Source organism: Lolium perenne, chromosome 5, assembly GCF_019359855.2.
Source record: "Lolium perenne isolate Kyuss_39 chromosome 5, Kyuss_2.0, whole genome shotgun sequence".
Lineage (NCBI taxonomy): Eukaryota > Viridiplantae > Streptophyta > Magnoliopsida > Poales > Poaceae > Lolium > Lolium perenne.
In genome coordinates, this window is record NC_067248.2 from 226,228,329 (window position 1) to 226,242,071 (window position 13,743).

Consider the following 13,743-nt stretch of genomic DNA (forward strand, 5'->3'; position numbering starts at 1 on the left):
TTAAGGGACCTTCATATATTATATTTTGACCAAGCCAAGTCGTATGGATTATCATCTATATCTTATATCCAATGTTCCTCTTTGCGGTAACTTATACTTCAACTCATCATATTTATTGTAAGTTACTTGCCCCTTTGCATGTTTGGTTTTGTACCAAATATTTGTGTGTATGTGTTGTGCCTTACTTACCTATCTTGTGTATTCAAGTATGTTTGTTTGACTCATCATATACGTGTGTATTGTCTTGGAGCCTAATGCATCTTGATGATATCTTATTTGGCTCTCTTTGAGTGATTAATGGAACATCCCATTTTGGGGGAGTGATATGCTTTGTGCATCTCTCCTTCTATAAAATGTGGGTATATGGGTACCACCACTTAGTATTGATATTGCAAGATTATCTAGTCACTATGTGTTGTGTCATACTCATGAGAAATTCAAATTCTAAATTTCCATTAATCATCTCTAGTTGAATTTTAGTTGCCTCTTATTTAGAAGAAATGTTTTATCACATTATGGGGAGTAATATGTTTTGTACATATCACAAGCCTAGAAAATGTGAACATATGAGGTTATGCCACTTAGAGTTGATGCTCTTAATTATCTTGCTCCTAGGTGGCATGTTTGCTCAAACAAGCTCCATTCCTAATAAAAATATTTTATTACTCATCTTGTGGGCTCTTGTTTGAATATGAAATTCTTGTTGCGGTTTTTCCTCAAATACATATCTCTATAATTTATTTGGGACACCGATTGCTTCAAGTTATTCTAATCATTGCCGTGCGTGATTGTTTGACTAGTTGAAGCTATCAAGAATCTTCATCCGTGCATAGTGCTTAATTCTATATACTTATCCTATGCCTTTTATTGTGAAGTTGATCCTTACTATCATTGTCAATTCACCACCGGAAATTATTTCCAATATACCCATTGTCTTTGACAATTGATAACCTTGATGTGGTTGAATTCATGGATCATCTTCACCTTGGATTTGCTTCTTATTTACTTATTTTTCCAAGAAATCTTTGTTGCTCCCATGTGTCTTCCTTGTCCCTTTGAAAAACCTTTTGATAAATTCTCTTAATTCATATCAAGTGTTTGTTTTGGAAGACAAACCTTTTCCTTACGGTACATTGTGCCATTGTGAAAAGTGAGGGTTTGGTTTATTTGTTCGAACCTTGCTCTTTTGGGGAGTTTGCTATCTCATTCCTTCTTACATATTTTATTAGCTTGAATGAGATAAATCTTTGAGCATGTTTGCTTTATTTCATCCTCTATGCTCAATGGTTTCTTCTTAGTTCACTTGTTGAACTTTGTTGAACAAATCTTTTGTGATTTGCTTCTTAGATATAATTTGGACAACAAATTTGTTTTGTGACACCTCTATGCCTTATTTAATTCTTTTGGTGTTTTTGTCCAAAGTATATCTTTCTTGGATCTTTAAAAGTTTTGGTGCATGCTTATATGTAATTTGTTTATGCTTGTAGCATGCTTGCTTTCTTTCGATCCATTATGTAGGATATACTCCATCAAATCCTAAATGGCTAAGATGTGCATGAAATTCGAATTTCATCTAAATATGCACATGTTTATATGGAGTGTGTTCTATATATTGTGGTTAGTCTAACCATGTTGGACCCAATAAGTTTGGGGACCAAGATGTACTTGAATGATGTTTTAGGTACATTGGAGATGCAATGGAGGCTTGTCTCATCTATAAGGAAGGTGTTGTCACCATATGACGATTGGAGTCAAGCTAGGATGATCGATGAACTCTTATCCACTACATCTAGCCATTGCCATCTCGGTAACAAGTATCTTATTCATGCACTCTCATATAGCATCCAACCCCTTGTAGGTTGTATCTTGACATGAAATTATTTATTTCGAAAATATTGCGGTTCTTGAAAAACCCTTTTTAAGTAAAACTTCTTATTGAACACTTGAGTAATTTGAGAAGATGCATATGATAGGTTATATATATATATCATATTTTATGATTCACCTATCACAAATATGCCCTCTAGCAATTTATTGCATATCAATTCCTCAAAGAGCTCTTGTGTACAATATTGATGAAATTGTGAAATAAATCCGTATTTGTGATACATGTTGCCTCTCTCAAAACATTCCAACTAGCTTTACTTCCCTTATTGTTAGTTGTGATGTTTTTGAGATTTTCTTGGTTGAAGCTCATTCATATACCACAAGTGTGTAAATTGGAGCCATAGGCTATATATGCTTTTTAAGCAAACATCCTTGGTATATTTTATGACTTCATCTTGGATATCATGTCTTATTTATTTTGTTAACCTCTTGTGTGTGCATGTTTCTTTATGGATCACTTTGTCCACTTTAGAAACTCATATACATAAGAGCGTTAATCCATCATCTTGATATCCTTGTTCTTTGCCGACCATCTTTTACCCCTTTTGTTTTTAGTGGGTTGGTAAAGAAAATTTATGAGTGCTTGGTTTATTTATTTTCTTCATACACTCATATCTCGCAACTGTTGGACTAAAGTTGTTCTTGATAAGCATACTCTCTTTATCTTAATTGTGTTCTAAATGATATATAGGGAGTGAGGATTCCATGTTTGTGCATATTGTATTCAAATGCAAACATTATAAATTGTGCACGAACCTTGGGGAGCTTTCTTATTTTATTAAGAGCACTATATCTCTCTTATCATGATATCTTTGTTTGTCCAATTGGATCTTTGATTGCTTGCTTTACTTGTTGAAGCTCACTTCACCATGTTATCTTTATGCAATCTTTGATCCTCAATATAGTTTGATTTCCTTCAAGTATTCATCATTGAATATGTGCACTTGATTCCACTCAAATTATGAGAAGTGCACACTTTGGGGAGGAACTCACATGATATTGGCCTTCTAAATTTTTCACCCATTTTGACAATCGATGCCAATGGGGGAGAAGTTTAGAGGGTTTAAGGGAATGGTTTTATACTTAAGTTTGGTTTGTGCTTAAGTGTTTTGCCTCTCATGCATTCCATATTTATATGTCTTGCATGGTTGTATATATATAGTGGAAATTGTCCCAAAGGTTAATCTTGACAATATATGCAATGAATTCATGTTCATCACACGTGCATACATTGTGGGGGAGTTTTCTCGATATATATTGGTTCTACTCACATCCATTGCATTTGTTGTAGTTGTGTGAGTAGAGCCGGTTTTGATATGCGCTAGTAGCTTTGTGTTACTTGACCATATCAAATACAACCTCTTGTATACAACTTATTCTCGGATAAGTTGCGTACTTGTTTCTAATATTCATCATATAAACCCTCTTATTTGTGGTTGTCATCAATTACCAAAATGGGGGAGATTGTAAGGGTACATTGCCCCTATGTGTGGTTTTGGTAATTAATGACAACCCCTATGGACTAATGTTTTCATTGAGTTTATATGAAGGAATATTCCATAGGTACTACTTGTTCTCCATGTGTTGGATTCAAGTATGGATGCCATGAAGATAAATGTATACCTTGTGTATTGGATCAAGAACATCGTATGAGAAGATACAAGGTTGAGTTGGACAAGTTCAAGATAAGTATCTTGAGTGGATCACATGCTTGAAGCTTGTCGTCCATTTGGTGATAATGGACATGTGAAGATGTGCATCAATGGGGCTTTCCCATCATAGTGTATGGGGGAGCATTTGTGAGTCTTCACGAAGCAACATTGGTCAAGTGTGGCATTCCGGCTTGAGTGAAGCTTGAAGAGTTATCATCAAGATCAAGCGGGATGCGCAAGGCAAAGGTATGACCTTGCTAGGTTTTCCTTTTACCGGTCTCAAGGTGGATGTTGGGAGACCGGATTATAGGATAGATAGCCGCACTATTAAGAGGGGCTTTCGGTTGGGTAACTTGATCACATCGTCTTAGGGAGCTCAATCCTTTGCATACTTTGCATATCCTTATTGCTTCTTGGTGTTTCTCTATGTGAGGTTCTTGAGCTTGTTGCTAGCTTTACAACAAGCCCAAGTTCATCGAAAACGGAGTTCGCATGCATCTTCTATTGCGTTTTCGAGGTTGGGTGATTTTACCGGGTATTCATGATATAAGGTTCTACCCTTTTATATTCATGATAAAATCCCCTCCTACAGGTTCTTGAGTTTGCACTTTCTATTGGATAGCATTCGTCGTTATCTTTCCAACAAAATTGGTTTCATGTTAATCGGAGTTCGGGAGCAATAGTTATTAAAGAAAAGGTAAAAGAGAAAAAGAAAAGGAAAAAGAAAAAAAAGGGGGGGAGGCGGCCGGTTGCCGCCCGGCCTGCCGGACCGCATGCCGGCCCACCCGGTCGACCGGGCGGCCACCGGCCCACCAGCCGGGCAGCCCAGCTCCACCTCCGGTCCAACCGGACTACGCACCGGGCCGCCTCGGCCTTTTCCCAGCGCGGCTTTGTGGACCGGCCTTGGGCACAGTCCACGACCGGCCAGCCCGCCGCCCCTCCGGTCCAGCCGGATGCTCCTCCGGGCCGCTTCCCCACCGACGGCCCACGAGGCTGGCGCCTCCCCGCGCGGCACAGGGCTTATCCGCCGCCCTGCGCGCCCTCTACCCCGCCCGGTCGGTGGGCCGGCTGACCGGACAGGCCACCGGCCTCCCGGCCCGAGCTCGGTCGGCGGCCTGGCCGGCTGGGCTGCTTTTTCAGCTCGTTTTTTAGCCGATTTTCTGCCCGTTTTTTCTGTCTTTTTCCCCCAACGGTTATTTTTCTCCCTAGACTATAAATAGCCTTTCTTCCACCTTGAGCAACACCTTCTTCCTATTTCTCTCACCTCCATTGTTGCATTTGAAGAAGTTGCTCTCTCTCTTGTTCCCCCCCATGATTCTTGCTCATATTTGAGGATTTGAGAGAGGAGATCTAGATCTACACTTCCACCAAACCATTTCTTCTCTAAGTGAGGGAATCTCTTGGGATCTAGATCTTGGAGTCTTTAGTTGACTTTCCCCCTTGTTCTTCCTCTCCAATCTCATCCTAGCATTCGTTGCTTTGGTGGGATTTGAGTGTGAAGGACTTGAACACCTCCGGTGTTCTTGCTTTGCATCATTGCATAGTGTTGAGCTCTCCACCACGATTTGTTCGAGTGAGAGACCGTGAGCTTGTTACTCTTGGAGGGTGACCTCCTAGTTGGCTTGGTGATTGGTGCTCCGGTGATCTCTTCAAGAAGATTGTGAAGAGGCCCGGGCTTCTCCTTCGTGGAGCTTGTGAAGTGGTTGTGGAGCTTGCCATCTCCGGGGCGGAGGAAAAGCTAACCATAAGGAAAGGGCCATTATCCTTCGTGGGTGTGGTTCGGAGAATAGGGTGAGCCTTCGTGGCGCGGGGAATCCTTCGTGGGACCTCCACTCCTCCAAACGTGACGTACCTTGTTGCAAAGCAAGGGAACACGGGAATACATCCTCGTCTCCGCGTGCCTCGGTTATTTCTATACCCGAGCTCTCTTTCCTTGTGATAGCCATCGTGCTTGAAGTACATATATCTTGCTATCACTTGTGCTACATATATCTTGTGCCTATCTTGCTTAGCTCTAGTTGCCATTGTTACACTTAGTTGAGCTTAGCATATTTAGGGTTTGTGCTTGTAATCTAAACGATAGTTTTATTCCGCATTGTTACAAGACAAATCCGCGAGAGTTTGTAATTGCCTATTCACCCCCCCCCCCCCTCTAGGCGACATCTCGATCTTTCAACATCTGAATCAGCACAATTATCATACGATTTATCATTTATTTTATGGTTTTAACTAATAACATTGAATGCATAATCATACTAGTACTCTATCTCAAAGTTCAGTGTTCACAAATCAAACATATGTAGTGTTTGTGCTGGGAATTAACTATCCTCAAATCTCCTAAATATGTGCTCACATCCACCGAGTTAGATAAGGAGGAGACGTTGGAAGCTCTGTAGAGCAACCAACAAGAGCATCTAGCTATTTTTCAGTGTGTTCATGAAATTCTATATATATTTGTTCAATCCATAACGGGTTTATTATTTTTCTACTTTACTATGTACAAATATCTCAATAAACACATATATAAGGACGGAGTTTTGGCTCCCGAGTTGAGATGGACCGGATATCTGCACCAATGATTCTTGCTCCGAGATTGAAAATGAGGTTGTACGGTTGCTAGCAAATCCAGAATATGTCTTGGTGGACGTATGTCTGATGGCTGTGGCCCGTATCATTAATGTTGTGATTGACCGCAAGAAGACGGGATGGGGAACGAGCACGTTACGGGGAGGAATCGGACTCGCGGTACATGTCGATCGCTGCATCATAGACCGCAAGTCCAGTTTTTGCTGATTGTGTTGCTGTCGGCCCGAACCTCCCAGATTTCACCTGACTCAGCGTCCGAAAGCAAATCATGCGCTGCGCGTGATGCGGGACGAGGAAGCGGGCGCGAGAATTTGACGGCGGTGGTTGCCGGGATTAGAGCAACGGTTTCACCGGCGAGCAGGACTACCTTGGTGCATCGTCAGACCGACCGGCCGTCCATGTTGCAACGTTCCTATCTAGCTACGAGGGGTCAGCGGACATTGCGGCGGATGGTGGAGGCGAAGGAAGACAGCAATCCCCGGGCACAGTTACTCGACGATTGTGGTGAGCAGGATCCAATAGATCGCTCGTGGCAGGCCGCGCTCCCGGGCGTCCTCGGCAGCCCACCAGATGAGCATGCCTACACGAGCACGTCAGAGCAAGTACAATAGAGTCCAATCAGCTGACTATAAGACATTGAATAATATATTTTAAATGAGTTGGAGGAGAGAGAAGAGGAGAGAGAAGGGAGGTGGGCTACTATGCAATAGCCAGCTCTTGCACGTGCTCCTAGGCACTTTGTGAGAGTGAAATGTGGGCCATATGTTAGTAAAGTGATTCATTCTTGTAGCCAACTATTATACATGTTAGCTATAAGATAACTACAAATGATATGGCATCTTGTTATAGCCAGCAGTTGGCTATACTATTGGAATTGCTCTCAGGAGCTGCCCCCCGAGCGTCAAAGGTGGTCCAACACCATCGAGAGGGTCTCGTAGACGTCTAGGCTGAACCACTCCGCGCGCCGTCCCGTCGCCGAGGAATAGGCGGAAGCCGTGGTCGTATGTCAACACCCGAATTTTTAAGTCCAGGTGCCTATTATGTCGTACATCGCAATCCCAGGAAGAATGTTGTTGCGAGACATAACAGTTGAATACCATAGAGTCATCATTTATTACAACACATAAAGTCTTACATCCATAAATCACATCCATAAATCACATGATCCAATATTACACAAATAGTTGATCTAATGATCAACGAACATAAATAGCGGAAGCGTAGTAGTAGGTGGAACTATCGATCCACAGGCCAACGCTTGACGTTAGAAGCATCCTAGTTCTGGTAGACGTCCTGCTGACCGTCATCCTCATAGTGTTGCTCCTCTTCATAGTCTGGCATTGGAATAGCCAGGGATACAACCATGAGTACTTTAAGTACTCGCAAACTAATACTAATGTAAGTACTTATCAATTTTAATGGTTGCTAAGCTCTAGGTTTATTTGCGTAAAGCCAAGTTTAGTTCATAAACATTTAGTAAAGATGCTTGAATCGCTAGGCTAACTCAAGTGGGAACATTAGTGTCATCCCCACAACATCAGTTGTGTTTTCAAAATTCAAGTCACCATTCCATTTTAAGACAAATTCTGACAACGGAACAGTATGGCCTTTCCAATCATCCGTAACCGTGGACACGGCTATTCGAAAGGTTTTGCATGATCATGGCCTTTCCATGAGCTTGGCCTCCCGGTGAAAATCAACTGTCAACCCGGGAACTGCACAGGGCTTGGGTCGTACATTCACCTCATATTCACATCATTCCACTTGTAACGGAGGCAGCCTCGGCATAACCCCTATGATGCTTGTTTAGAGGGAACCCATACTAAACTACATAAGTTTCTAGTTAAGCCCTACCCATAATCAGGTATTGTGGGGGTACTTGTATAATTGGAAGAGTATCGCATCCGAACCCAATCATCAGTTTTCATCAAAATTCACCAAGTCATCAATGTCATATTCACCTTCAAAAATCTTTCAAGTCATTTCATTTCACCTTGTTCCCATCTAGAGTAGTCAATTTTAGTTTCTTAGCAATAGCAACTAGTCATGAGGGGGTGCTATCTAGCTTTGTTTACTTAGGCTAACTTTGATGCTCTTGTTCTATTCTAGACAAGTGAATCATGAATCAAAAAGTAAGCTTTGAAATATAAAGCAAAATAAATTGCAAGGTAAAAGCATAGGATAGGATCATTAAGCATAAGTAAAATGTAATGGTGCCTTGCTCTTGTGGAGCTTTGCATTAGGGTGGCTTGCAAGAGTGTTAGCTTGCCTTGGTGGGGATAGGAGTCAAAGTTCTCCTCCTCCTCTTGAGAGTAGCCCTCCTCCTCTTGATATTCCTCGTTACTAGCGTCTATACACGAATACGGGGTATACAATCACCACACAAACTTAAGTGCTAAGCTAAACACACCAAAGATTCACACAAGCCTATGCTAGCATCACATCTTATTCAGCATGGTGATTTACTTTGTTTTATTGTAAAGAAAAATAATTTCCTCTCATTATAATTATTTATTAGTATAACTCTTTAGTGCTTTGGAGGAAATAATTTCCTCTTATTGAATCTTATTAAGATTTAATCTCTTCAAATAATAATAAGGTATGAATATTTGTTGACCAAGGTCAACAATTCATATCTATTATTTGAGAGTAGAATTTAAATGAGGTGCTACACCTCATGCATTTTAATACTTAGCATGATAATGATTTAATATCTCTAAGTAATAAAATATGAGGTTTATTAGACTAAAGTCATTATCTCTTATTGAATTACTTAGGATCAAGATTTAAATGAGAGAGTAGCTCTCATATTATTTAAATAAATTTATGTGTATGTGTTAAATGGACTAGAAATGGCTCCATAGCCATTATTGTGCTCTAGTCCATGATCATGCATAACAACTATGTTATATTTTTGCAGAAACAATTAGAGTATGTCAAATGTGATTTATGAGAGTTGGAATCAACTCAAAATCATTTGTAGATCATTTTTAATAATTATTTGAAGTTAGAAAAGGCCCTGCCTTGTTGTTTTTATCATTTGAATTTAATTCCGCATCTGGAAATGAGGCCAGTGGCATTGTTTAGATAATTTCATGGGCTTTCCGAATATATAAAATTTGCTAAATTTGGTGTAGTAGATTTTAAACTATTCAAATTTGAATTAAGCATCAGCAGGGAATTTGAATTAAACAGAAATTCTGTTTTTTAATTATTGGGCTTGGCGGGAAAGCGAAACGGGCTAAACATGCGGAAAAAACTTGGGCCGGCCCAGCAGTGTGACTCGCACACGCAGGCCGCCTGACAGGGTGGGCTCCACCCGTCAGTGGCTCTTAAACGGCGAAACGGTATGGCGAGCGTGGAGCGTCAGATCAGATGGGCGATCGACGGCTCACAGCTGTCGTCGTCTCCGGCGAGAATCCGACGAGCTGGCGGCGATCCTAGGGGGTCGGAGGGCTTACCGAAGTTCCCGCGGGGTTCTGCTAGGTGCGAGGCGACGTTGTCGACGGTGAGGAAGCTCCTGGTAGCAGTGGCGAGGCTCGGGGAGGCGTGAATCGACGGCGGTGATCTGCGGGCTCCGGCAACTCCGATCGTCAAATTGGGGCGGCTCCGACTTCAATTGAGTGAGTGGCTTGGTCGAGTGGAAGCAGAGATGGGAGGAGAGGGTGGTGCTGTGAAGGATTCGTGCTCGGGGCGCCTCTATTTATAGCGGAGGTGAGGTGCCGCGGGTGCCGAAGGGGGTCGAGCATGGCGCGGCGTCTCCGGCGTGCGAAAGGGCAAGGCAAGGACGGCATCTTGTAGGCGGCATCATGGCGATGCTCCAGGAGTAGCTGGCGCGTCCAGGGAAGGATGGGATCGCTCGGGCGCGTGCTCATCATGTCGCGGTACCCGCGACATTGCTCAGACGAGGACGATGGCGACAAGGCAGGCGCTGCTCTGGAGGATGTCTAGCTGCTAGAGGGTGGCGAGGAGATGCTCGACGCAGGCGTAGCCTTTGCAGGGGAGGGCGAGGGTGCTCGAGCGCGCGGCGTCCTGGCGCGTCCAGTGCGCGGTGAGCGCGCGTACTGGCGTGCACTGGCACGTTTTGGGCACGCCTCGTTTGGCCAATGCCGTGCGCGCGCGAGCCAGGGCCGTGCATTGGCAGAGTCGTTGTGCTGTGTAGATGCTGTAGGACAAGGTGGAAGAGAGAGGGGAGGGCCAGGTCGATCAAGTGCTGGGTGGCCGGCATGGTGCACGACATGCTTAGTTTAGGGTTTTCTCCATGCTTTAATCGACGGGGCATGGACAGGGCGTGGTGCAGGGGTTGCGGGAGATGGTGATCATCACAAGATAAAGATGGTTTAGGCAAGAATCCAGTGTGTAATTGGGTGTAACACAATTCTGGAAAGCTGCCTGCCAAGTGCTCGATGAAATGGCCGCATGAGAATAATGTTTGAATTTCGAAATTCTTTTTGGTGAACTTCATTCATATATTTAATGTGATGGAATGGTGGTGGTGGTGTTCATTTTGATGAAGGTTTGCAACATTTCAAAATGAGGATCATCTACTCTTTGTTTCAACGTCCCATCTTGTCAATTCTATTCTGGTCAACCTGGTCAAAGTTAGCATTGGTGGTCAACAGGAAAGTTGTTCACTTTGACTTGGTCTTGGATGAGGTGGCAAGTGTTGACCAAGTTTACTTTAAGAAAATTCAAATGCAGGGGTGCAAAGTGGTGAAGATTTTATAAAGTGGTCATATGACCATTATCATATGTATGTCAAATTTGAAATTTCCTTTGATTTGAATCTGGTTTCTTTTATGCATTTGTGTTTGTTTTTGTTATATAAGAGTTTTACAAACCATAGATCAAGCAATGGTGGCCTTTGGTGATGATTTGAATAATTGGCCAAAGTTGTATGTGACTGAGAATTGAATTATTTTCTATTTCTTTTCTTCTTCTCGAATTAGGGTTGAGTGATCTTGGTTTAGGGTTTAAGCATACTTGATCAACAATAAACACTCATCATGGCAAAATGCACAAGAGAAATACACACTATGCATAAAACTATATGTGGCACTATATGCATAATAAAAGTTTTTGTTTGTTGCTAATTTTGGGTATTTGAATTTCTCTTCTCTTTATTTATTGTTGAAAAACTTGGGATGTTACAAACCCTTCCCCCTTACAAAAGATCTCGTCCCGAGATCTTAAAGAAAACTAGGTACTAAAGAGATTTGGGTACTCAGTCTTCATGAAGTCCTCTCTCTCCCAAGTGGCCTCTTCTTCGGTGTGGTTACTCCATTGAATCTTCAGAAACTTGATACTCCTGGTGCGAGTGGTTCTGAAAGCTTCTTCTAAGATGCGAATCGGTACTTCGCGATAGGTCAAGTCTGAGTTGATGTCCACAGATCTGTGATCAATGTTCTTGAACACTTCGGTCTTCTCCGGAACTTCCATGCATTTGCGAAGTAGTGAAATGTGAAACACATTGTGCACCGCCGACATTTCCTCGGGTAACTCCAGTTTATAAGACACTTCTCCTCGGTGACTCAGGACTTTGAATGGTCCAACATAGCGGGGTGCAAGCTTTCCTCTAAGCTGGAATCTCTGCATTCCTTTAAGAGGGGACACTTTGAGATACACAAAGTCTCCGATCTCGAAGGTCATCTCTCGGCGTCTCTTGTCAGCGTAGCTCTTCTGTCTTGATTGGGCAGTCTTGAGGTACTCTCGAATCTTGTGTACTTTCTCTTCAGCTTCTCGGAGAATATCTGGTCCAAACACTTGGCTCTCTCCGACTTTCGACCAATTCAGAGGGGTACGGCACTTCCTTCCGTACAATGCTTCAAAGGGGGCCATTTGCAAGCTGGCTTGATAACTGTTGTTGTACGAGAACTCTGTGTACGGTAGACAGTCTTCCCATTTGGATCCATACTCTAGCACACATGCTCTCAACATATCCTCAAGTATCTGATTGACTCTTTCAGTCTGTCCATCAGTCTGCGGGTGATAGGCTGTGCTGAAATTCAGCCGGGTTCCTAGTCCTTCATGTACTTTCTGCCAGAATCTTGAGGTGAATTGAGATCCTCTATCTGACACGATTGACTTCGGGGTTCCGTGCAGGCTAACTATCCATGAGATATACAACTCAGCTAGCTTCGGTCCTTGGTAGGTGGTCTTGACGGGGATGAAGTGGGCTACCTTGGTCAATCTGTCGACCACTACCCAGATAGAATCATTTCCTTTACTAGATTTGGGCAATCCGGTGATGAAGTCCATTCCTACCGAATCGCACTTCCACTCGGGAATCTGCAGGGGCTGTAGCAGTCCTGCGGGTCGTTGATGCTCGGCCTTGACTCTCTGACAGATATCACACTTGGCGATGTAGCTTCCGATTTCTCTCTTCATCCCATGCCACCAAAACTGTTCCTTCAAATCTTGGTACATCTTGGTACCTCCGAGGTGAATGGAATAAAGGGTGTCATGGGCTTCCTTCAGAATAACTTGCTTCAACTCCGAATCTGACGGCACACACAAACGTCCGTTGTACCAAAGTACTCCTTCTTCATCTATGGTGAATCCCGGTGCCTTTCCTGCAACTATTTGGCTCTTGATTCCGTCAATACTAGCATTTCCCTTCCGGGCTTCTTTGATCTGACTAATCAAGGTAGGTTGAAGTTCAATGCTGGCGAGAAATCCTTCGCTAACTAGCTCCATCCTAAACTGCTCAAACTCTTGGTGCAGGCTAGGTTGCTCTTCGGCGATCATGGAGTTCAACTGACACGGCAGTCTACTCAAAGCATCCGCTACCACATTGGCCTTGCCGGGGTGATAGTGGATTTCCATATCGTAATCCTTGATTAACTCTAACCATCTTCTTTGCCTCATATTCAACTCCTTCTGGGTGAAGATATACTTCAAACTCTTGTGTTCCGAATAGATCTTGCATCGATTACCCATGAGGTAATGACGCCACACTTCAAAGCTAACACAACGGCTGCAAGTTCTAAGTCATGGGTCGGATAGTTCTGCTCATGTTGCTTCAGTTGCCTAGACAGATATGAGATCACTTTGCCTTCTTGCATCAGCACACATCCGAGACCAATCTTGGAGGCGTCACAGTACACGTCGAATGGTTTGGTGATGTCCGGCATGATCATTATTGGGGCTGTGGTCTGATGTCTACGGGTGCTTCTATTCTTGTAGACAGTGTTGGGCCTCCAAGAGCAGAGGTTTGTAGAACAGCAGCAAGTTTCCCTTAAGTGGATCACCCAAGGTTTATCGAACTCAGGGAGGAAGAGGTCAAAGATATCCCTCTCATGCAACCCTGCAACCACAAAGCAAGAAGTCTCTTGTGTCCCCAACACACCTAATAGGTGCACTAGTTCGGCGAAGAGATGGTGAAATACAAGTGGTATGAATGAATATGAGCAGTAGTAACGGCGCCAGAAAAGTGATTGCTGGCGTGCAGTTGATGGTAGTAATATTGCAGGAAGTAAACATGCAGTAGAACAGTAAACAAGCGGCGATAGCAGTATTTAGGAACAAGGCCTAGGGATCATACTTTCACTAGTGGACACTCTCAACATTGATCACATAACAGAATAAATGATAGATGCTAGACTCTACACTCTCTTGT